Source organism: Mercenaria mercenaria, unplaced genomic scaffold (assembly GCF_021730395.1).
Source record: "Mercenaria mercenaria strain notata unplaced genomic scaffold, MADL_Memer_1 contig_4689, whole genome shotgun sequence".
Lineage (NCBI taxonomy): Eukaryota > Metazoa > Mollusca > Bivalvia > Venerida > Veneridae > Mercenaria > Mercenaria mercenaria.
In genome coordinates, this window is record NW_026462936.1 from 21,157 (window position 1) to 30,455 (window position 9,299).

Sequence of the window (9,299 nt, forward strand, 5' to 3'; positions counted from 1 at the left end):
TTTAACCAGACAACATTAAATTCTATAAAGATCCGGTGTAAAATGCAGCCCCTATTGCATACACAATGTTTTTCTTTGATTTGTCCTAGTTTTTGACCCTAGACGACTCATATTCAAACAAACCTGACCTAGATTTTATCAAGCCAATCATTCTGACCAAAATTCATGAAGATCACTTGAAAAATACAGCCTCTATCTCATACACAATGTTTTCCTTTGATTTGACCTAGTGACCTAGTTTTTAACCCCAGATGACCCATTTTCGATTCTGGCTTAGACTTCATCAAGGTGATCATTCTGACAGAATTTCATGTAGATCAGTTGAAAAATACAGCCTCTATCGCATACACAAGGTTTTTCTTTGATTTGACCTAGTGACCTATTTTTTGACCATAGAAGACCCATTTTCGAATTTGGATAAGATTTCATCAAGATTATCATTTCTGACAAAAGTTTATGAAGATCAGTTGAAAAGTACAGCCTCTATCGCATACACAAGATCTTTCTTTGAGTTAACCTAGTGACCTAGTTTTTGACCACAGATGACCCATTTTCAGACTTGGCCTAGATTTCATCAAGGTTATCATTCTGACAAAATTTCGTGAAGATCAGTTGAAAAATACAGCATCTACTGCATACACAAGGTTTTCTTTGATTTGACCTAGTGACCTAATTTTTTTACCACAGATTACCCATTTTCGAACTTAGTCTAGATTTTATCAAGGTAATCATTCTGACAAAATTTCGTGCCGATGGGTCAAAGTAACGAAAGGTCGAAATTAGCTCAATTTTCGTGTGTTCGCCTTTCGCCTTCAGAGGCAAATACATGAAGTAATAAAACATAAAAGGCGAAATAACGAAGATTTATTACCCGCCGATACGAAAAGTGGTTAATACAAAAGTTCGTGTGTTCGCCTCTGAAATTTTGTGATTTCACCTTCAATGTTTCGTTACTTCGTGTATTCGCCTCGAAAGTCGAAAGGCAAACAGACAAATAAGCATTATTTCGACCTTTCGTGTTTTCGTTACTTCGACATTTTGTCTCGCCGACACGAACACACGAAATGGCAGAAATCTGCCACCATAAAAAACAGAAACATATCATGAAGACTAGTTAAATATCTTAACACGAAATTATGCTAGTTAGTGCTCTGAACTGAAACCACTTAAAGTAAGTTTTCATAAAAAATCTGCGAAAATAATATTGGTTTTAATGAAAGCAAAATTATTTTTGCTCTGAACTGACACCATTTAAAGAAAGTTTGAGCTAAACAAGAGGGTCATGACGGCCCTATATCGTTCACCTGGGTCCCCTTGCGCATGTTGTTGAACTAAAATGGTTTTAAATTGACCTTTGAGTAGAAGGGGTCCTCTACCAGTCACGATGTACCTCCCTATCAAGTGTGAAGATTAATATATCTATTGGTCAAGACAAACATCCATAAATTTGACGGGTTCAAAGCTCAAGTGCTAACCCGTTATTTAATAAGAAAGGTTTGACCTTGACCTTTGGCTATTTAATGACCTCTGCCAGTAAGAGTAATCTGCTAGGCAAGACTCCTTAACTCCCTGTCTATTTGGTACACGTTGGTGCCATTTAAGGAACATGATAGATTTGGCCTTGACATTTGGCACATTGACCAACTTCATAAAGATCACCTGTTGTTCAAGGTCAAGCGGTTTCTGAAAATAAACAATCTTAATCAAAACTGGCAAACTAAAGAATAACAACGCCTGAATGAAATAAAGATGTAAAATAGCCATAAAGGACCTGACTGTGTAAAAGAAAAAAACAAAACAAAAGAAACAGTCGCAATTTTACAGCTGTAAAATTGAAGACTACGTACTTACCACCCCTTTAAGAACAGGAGCAGAGTTGTCATTTGAAATGTTGTGAAATAAATTTATTTTTGGTACTGAAGTAAACACGGTGAGCTAGAGAAGCTGGTTTATTCATGGTCATAAACTTATATCCTCTATTATTGTGTAAAGTATTAATTTAATAAAGGGAGATAATTGAAAAATAGGCAAGGTAGATTTATGGTTCTTGTACATGTACTCTGCACTTCTTCTTATAATTACTGTCCTTATCAAACTTTATCAGGTATGTTTAAAGCTTAAAATCGCAAAGATATAAAGGCTGGACTAGGCGGTGGAGAGACGAGCGTTCCCGATCCCAAGATGTGAATGAAAAATATCTATTAAGGTATTAGGCCCATAACAGAGTACCTCCTTTTTGAAGAGTATTCAATTCCTACCATAAACCTACTTTGACTGCAATTTTCAGGGGGGCATAGGTTCAAACCCCACTGGGACCAATTTTTTCCCCTTATTTTTCTTTTTTTTTCTAGCGAATTTTTACTTCTTTTAATACTTGTTATTGACTCATTGTACAAAAGTGGAAAAAATTCATTTGATAAGCGATTTCTTGCTGGTCAAAGTGAATTTACCTCTGAAACAGAAGGGGTAGAGTTAAACATCTTTAAAAATATTGAGTTACATGCGGTAAAATTTCTCTATTTTGCCTTCATTCTTTAGACTACATATTGTGGAAGAAATGTAGGTAGATTTTACTTCTGCCCCAAGGGTATTTTTGAATGAAGTGAGCAAACTTCAAAACAGACCTTCAGGATTCGACCTTAATTTTTCAATGTTGGAGTTAGAATTCTGTCTCATTAAATCCCTTTACTTGAGGTACCCCAGAAAAAATGATATTGACTGTTTTATTTTAAGTTTTATAATTGTTTACCAATAGTTTGATGTTTCTTTTATAAAAAATAATGGTATAATGAATTCTCTGCAAACATTTTGGATAAAGGCCGCCACTTTGAAATCTGTCTCTACTTGAGCTTGAGGAAATACCATAAATTAAACAAAAATTTATAAAAACGGCACCGTAAAAGTTTTTGAAAATTTTCAACTAAGTGCGTAGCACTGTCAACTGTAATAAAATACCAAGCAAATGCCATTTTTTAAACAACACTATTAGAGGCCTAATACCTTAAAGCATAATTATATCGCATATCAAGATGAAATGAAGACGTAAAATTTATATACGACACAAGGTTTTCACAAAGCGTAGTAGCAGGCTATGTTTTTGTTTGGTTATTTAGTAACGCAGAGCTAGGCACTGGCTCCCGTAATTCACACGACTCACACAGAGAAGTAAAGGGCAAGTGACTTCAAGTCTTCTTTCACTGAGGACACTACCGTATTACGAGATACATTATACGCATCTAAAACATTGCACAAAACAAAAAATAGAATCTTCAATAGAAGAGTGCAAACATAACAGATGTTTTTTAATAGTATATACTACTGTTTGCAGATCAAATTGCCCCTTTAACTTTTTTCAAATCAATAGAGTTGCACGTTTACCTCACAAAAACTGTGAAGCTGAAGCTATTTTTGGAGTAACCCTGACAGGTTAACCCCGCCTCATCCTTGTCGTGAAACTTTTATTCTTTATCTTGACGTCACACAAAGCGCGCGCTCTGACTCTATCTTTGAAGTATCGCCGTACTTGCATACATTGTAAAGTGCAATAAGGTGATAATGGATTAGTCTGGTTATCTGCCCCTACGTCACTACCGTTCCGTAGCTGTACTCCGGGAACCAGACTTATAATGGATTTGTTTTAAAAAGTAGAATATAGAATATTTCAACTACGTTCAAATGAAAACAGCGTTTTTTATTTGTTATGATAATTATTAGTGATGGGCCGACAATCGGCGACAATCGAATAATCGTCGGCGTTGCATTCATGAGCGCGATCGCCGACTTCACTTTTCCCTGACCGATTAATTACTTGTCACCCTAACGGATAATTTATTTGTTTCTGACCTTTATCTTTCTGGTATTTACGGTTCTTTGGGGCAATTACGCCACGGGAAACTACTCTACGTACTCTGGCTTCCTCCAAAGTGTCAAAAGAAATTGATGTCATCTGTGATCACCCAGATTTTGGAAGATATATAGCTTTTACAAAATTAAGCCGGGAAAACCATCAACCTAAACTCTTGACATTAGTATGGCAGTATGCATATCATGCCGTAAGACTTACGCAAGCATATTAGCAGAAGTATTTTCAATTTTTGATTTTGTAGGATTGAAATCATTCCAGTCGTTAACCAAGAATTAATAAATCGTTAATAATTTTTGTTGCTCCAAATAATTTTGATTTAATAACATAATATCACTGGATAAGTCCCTGGTGAAATTAAGACAGTACCTGATTTGAAGGTTATTATCTTCACAAATATTTTACTTTTATTCTGTTAACTTACTCATATTTATGAAGGGATACAACAGAAATAGGATATCTGATGTCTGTGAGGTTCATTTCTTAAGTATGACATAAAACATACATTGTGAGGTGAACTTATAGATATGCAACTAGAGTAACCGATTATCCGATTATATTATTATACCAGATTTATATCCGATTAATCAAATCGGTTGGCTTGTCCGATTATGCCGATTAATCGGTTGGCAAATATAACCGATTTGCCCATCACTAATAATTATTATCGACGAAATTTCCAACCAAGCAAGGTATACGAAGTTTTATTGAACGGTATCATTGAACCTTCAAGCTACGTAACACTTGTAGATCTAATTGTCATATCCATAAAAACTGATTTATTTGATAGTCAAACTTTTGCAGAGCCTTCTGTAGCTTAACTATCGCAAGTCTATCTCCATTATAGATCTATTTTTTTTATTTTATTTTTTTGGTGGGGTTTACGTGTATGTGAGTTTATCTACTATTTATTTGAAGCCGTTTAAACACTATTTCAGTTCAGGGTTTAAGAAATCCCATGTCCGGAGCCAGGGGGCTACCAGAAAATTCTGCCGTGCTACTTATTTTTTTCAGAGCGTGCCCGCCGGGCTACCTTGAAACTTCGTATCGAGTAACCCGGAAATCAATAATTAAGTCTTCAAATATAATTTTGATAGTTGTCTATAATCCCCTTGTTTATCAAGAGATACACGCCCAAAGCTTTAATTATTATCACCTACTGTCATAATCGGCAAACAATTAACCGATAAATCGTATCTGCAGGCAAATGTTTACAAAAACATGTGCACGAGTGATTTTAGACAGATCCAATAACACCAAAGTCGCTGATCGGTATTGTTTAAAACAATATGCAAACCAGTCTTAAATTACGTCATTTTAGCGCCACCTGCCAAAGTGTACTTTCGGTTTCGCTGACCTCAATATTTATCCAGCGATCAGAAAGAACAGATGGGCTACCAATTAATTTGCAGATTTCTGAAACCCTGCAGTTATTTACATACAGGCAGTTGATAAGCCCTGCCTTCGTTCATGGAAAGAACCAGTTATAGACTCACATAAGTCAAAATAATTCGATGTTTAGTTTGTTTTATATTTGTGACAGTCACTCTAAAATGACCAAAATAATTGAGGATAAATAACAGCACACTGTCATGTAAAGTTATTGGTTTTATCACTTGCACTTGATGTGTAACGTTACTCGTGTTAAGGGGAATTATGATAACTTTTACATAAATTAATGAGGAATTGAATCCCCCTTTTGATTAGTCTAAATAATGAGACCTCGGGAAGACCGATTTTACATTTTGATATTTTATGTTGTCTACCTAAAGGGGATAGCGACCAGTAAAAGAAATAAACGATATTCAACTCTTGAGTACAATTATTTGGACTACCTTTTGATACGTGTAAGTTTTATTTGAATTTATCTCAATTCGCAACAAAATCAGCATTTAAACCCAAATCTAGCGATGACAATTTCTTTCGAGTGAAGAAAATAACTCGTAATTGTTTCCTAGAATCGCGTCAAATTAGTTAGACTAAGACTCACATATTCCATAACGACTTGTTTTCAACTAAAGAGGCATGGTCGGTTCCGGGATTCGAACTTATGCCCTTCAATCAATGATGAGCGAATCCAACAACTCGAGTCAGGCACGTTTTATAATTATAGTGAAAACTTGATACGGGATACTTTATTTAAAAGAAAAGTCTGCAGCAAAAGGTACTGAAATTTAGGCAGAAAAAGGCCTGTAATGTATAAGAGGGTGTCTTTTTTTCACATCCACGCTACCTAAATGTAGTGTGCATAGTGGCAAGATTCAATGAAGATTAGATTTTGTACAGTTTGTTACAATCCGGTTAAACACCCGTTCCAACAGTATTTATGAGTATTTAAATCATCATTTCTCGGTGATGCAGCCAATGTAAACAAGTTCATTCAGTATTTTTACTCGTATCGGAAAGGCGGAGTTACCTGTATAGACGAGATCCAAAAATAGCTTCAGCATCGCTTCTTTTGTGACGTAAAGGTACGTACCAATTGGGTCAAAAGTCTGAAATCGCTCGAACGATACCATAACCGTGTAAATTTACACGCTTACCGTGTATTTCAATCGGTAGATCTATAAAAGTACACGCTCACCGTGTATTTTTACGCGTTTACCGGGTAAAATATACGCTTAGAGTACAAATTTATACGCTTAGCGCGTATCGCTTGCTTGAATTACACTTTTAAATAAATTAGCCAATCAAAATACATGTTACAAAGGAAGATATTTATAAAGTTTATGATTGAATTATTAGTTTTAAGGAAACATACATAATATTTTCATTATATTACGAATTGTTTTGCCACTGTAAATATGATTTCAGTCAAGTAATTTATTCTACAGTGTATATGCTTTGATTAAAGACATGTATATTTTTTATCATATCTTACCTGAAAAGCCTGAATTATTCTTATTTTCGTCAGAAAAGAACAAGCATTTCCAGTCTAATTCCACACATCATACACATATAAAACTTGTACTTTACATTTTAAAATGTCATTTGTTATCATATATCTATTTTTTCTACAACTTCAAATAATATATATATAAATTATAAAAGTATTTATTTTTCTCCGACTTGAATGACATGTACATAATGGGGGGGGGGGGGGGGGAATCGAGCGGCTCCATGTCACTGAAGTTGCTGTTTTAAGTGATCTACCGGAAATCATTACGTAACTATTATGCAAAATGACATGATAAAACATATGTCACCTAGGTTATCAAGATCCTTTCGAGGTTCCCTAATTAGAGCGGATCATAAAATTAACTGAAGCATATAAGATGGCTTTGATATGATACAATTTAATGCCTTCGGTCATCAATGCCACTATATATGAACGCACACGGATTAATATATCACGTGGCTGAGCTGTCCTGTGAAACGAAAATAAAAATTTCACAAGATATCTTCTTAATTCTTAAATCTGTAAGAATATATTTGGAAATTTAATAGACATTTATTTTTAAAAAACGATGAAAGTGTTGTAACAAAAAATGTAAATTCGTTAAATATGAATCAAGAACTTTAACTATTTACTGATGAGAAATACCTTATATCTGGAACAACTGATACGTAATGGACCTTCCTGCTAATATAAATCTATAATTTTTTATTTCTTATATTTACATGCTGGATCATTTTCATATCGAAAGTGTCCCTTACCAAAATATCAGGCTTCCGGTGAACGTTGCGGCAAATTTGCCGCAAACGTTTTGTTGAATTTGCCGCAAACTTTCTTTTGGCAAACTTTTACCATGCAAATTAGTTTGCGGTAAATTTGCGGCAAACAGTTTATGCAAATGAATATGCAAATAAAGTTTGCAGCAAGTTTGCGGCAAACCTAATTTGCATGGTAAAAGTTTGCGGCAAATTCGCCAAAACCTTTCTGGCGAACTTCTGGCAATGTTCTGGCGAGCTTTTAGCAAACTATTTATGCAAATTAGTTTGCGGTGACTTTCCTGAAACCAACCATGCAATTTTGCTGCAAACTTTTGGCGCTAAAGTAGCAGGTACTTTATTTTGAAGAACAAAGGAATCTGGGTTCAGCAATATATTTTCAAGAAAAGTAAGAAAAAGGCATATTTGTCTCTTAAATTAGCAAAAAATATCATCTGCTGATTTATCTTTTCTAAATAATATACAGAACGAAATACAAATGTATAAGATCAGTATAATAAAGTATGTCTTTAGTAAATATGTGTTATGCTTACATGGGTTTGAAACTCTTTAAATATTTTGAAGGTTGATAACTGATTTGCAAAAATTTCCTCAGTGTGCAAATGTCTTAATTAGTTTGCTGATTACTAAATTATTTATTGCAATCTATTTATCTAGTGGTCTTCAGGCAAAAGTAGAAATTAAACAAAAGCTCACCGTTAAAAATTATTCAGATTTTTGCATGCTTAATAATGTGAAAACTAACCTTACATCGCAACATTTATCCATGGAATTAAACACAGTATATTTCCATGATTTTTCCATCTTTTTGTAAAGTTTTTTGTTTAGTATGGAAACAAAATTAATCCATGTTAATACATCAATGTTCAACTACTGTTTGGCAATTTGAAAATGGAGCCAAACTCTACGCAGCCAATAAAAACAAAGAAGAAGTCATGTGATACTGTTCTGGCAATCCTCTGGCGAACTTTCACATCTGGTCAGATAATTAAAATATTATGGCGAATGTTTTGAAGACGAAAATATAGATAAAAGATTCTGGTGACGTTTTGGTGAACAAAATCATGTGATAAAGTTTCTGGCGATGTTATGGCAAACTCTTCATTCAGTAAAGTCTGTGGTGAGTTTGCAGCAAAGTCACCGAAACGTTTGCCGAAAGATCGCCGCTACCGGCAAACTCCTGCAAACATTTATTATTCTGTTCTGGTGAACTAAAATGTTTGCGGCAAATTTACCGCAACGTTGCGGCAAATTTGCCGCAAACTTTTCATTTTGGTAAGGGGTAACGTGCGCAAAAAAAGTCATTATCCGTAATTTAATAGAATAATTATGATAAAGCTGAATTCCACAAAAAATAGAACAAGATTTCAAGTCTAGAACACCCTTCCCTGTTACACGCACCCCCCTCTCTCTCTCTCCCTCTCTCTCTCCTCTCTCTCTCTCTCTCTCTCTCTCCCTCTCTCTCTCTCTCTTAAATCTGACCGCCGCAATTTGATATTTTCAAATAAAAACAAATTTAAAATGATTACTATTTTTTGAATACGGAATGAATTGATCCCCACTTTAGTATAAGCGGATACAAAATGAAAGGCTGGATTTAACTGATTATTTCATTTTCAACTTCCATTTTTAATTATATTACAAGTATCATGCAAGCTTATTGCGGCAGGTTGTAAGTTCTGCGAGGTCGAGCAAGGAAATAAGACAAAAACTTTGGTTTAAAAATTGATCTTTAAATGTTCCATATGTAATTATTTTCCATTTA